This window comes from Octodon degus, unplaced genomic scaffold (genome assembly GCF_000260255.1).
Source record: "Octodon degus isolate 3935 unplaced genomic scaffold, OctDeg1.0 scaffold00003, whole genome shotgun sequence".
Classification (NCBI taxonomy): domain Eukaryota; kingdom Metazoa; phylum Chordata; class Mammalia; order Rodentia; family Octodontidae; genus Octodon; species Octodon degus.
This window is the reverse complement of record NW_004524579.1, coordinates 28,269,707-28,270,515: the sequence shown is the minus strand read 5'-3', so window position 1 is coordinate 28,270,515 and position 809 is coordinate 28,269,707.

Here is an 809-nt window from a genome sequence, read left to right as displayed (position 1 = left end):
AAATCAACAATTAGGATCTCATCTTTTTGAAAAGTTTCTGCATGTCAAAAGAAATCACCAACATAGCAAAATTGTATTGGGAAAAATTATAGCTGATGGTCCCACAGACAAAAGACTTCTATCTAGAACATACAAAGAATTTTTAAAAATCAGGTCCCCAAAATTCAAAGACCTAATTCAAAAATAGGCATCTGAGATGAATATACATTTCTCAAAGGAAGAAATACAAATGGCAAATAAATACATGAAAAAATGTTCATTATCATTGGTCATTCAAGAAATGCAAATTAAAACAACTCTAAAAATCCATCTCACCCCAGGAAGAATGGCTATCATGAATAAGTCAACCAATAACAAGTGCTGGAGAGCCTAAAGGGAAAAAGAACCCTTCTCCATGGCTGGTGGGAGAATAGACTGGTAAAACCACTGTGGAAATCAGTGTGGGGATTCCTCAAAAAGCTCACACTGGAGGTTCCATTGAACTCTGCTATTTCCCTCGTGGATATTTTTCTTTTTTCTTTCTTTTTTTTCCATAATTTTATTGAGAAACAAATAGCAATAAGACAGTTTCAAGTCAAATTGGTGGGACAGTTCCAATAATTAACACATTGCATACTCTTTTCCTAGTGGTTAACTGCTGTACAAGATGTGGACATAATATCCTATTTACAAATACTAATAGAACAAATCCCTCTATTCATTAAGAGAATGTAGCTATATATCTATCCTAACCATTTTGAATACACAGATACAAAATGGACATTCATCTGTATCCCCTTTTTTGTTTAGTTCCATCATTTGAATATTAT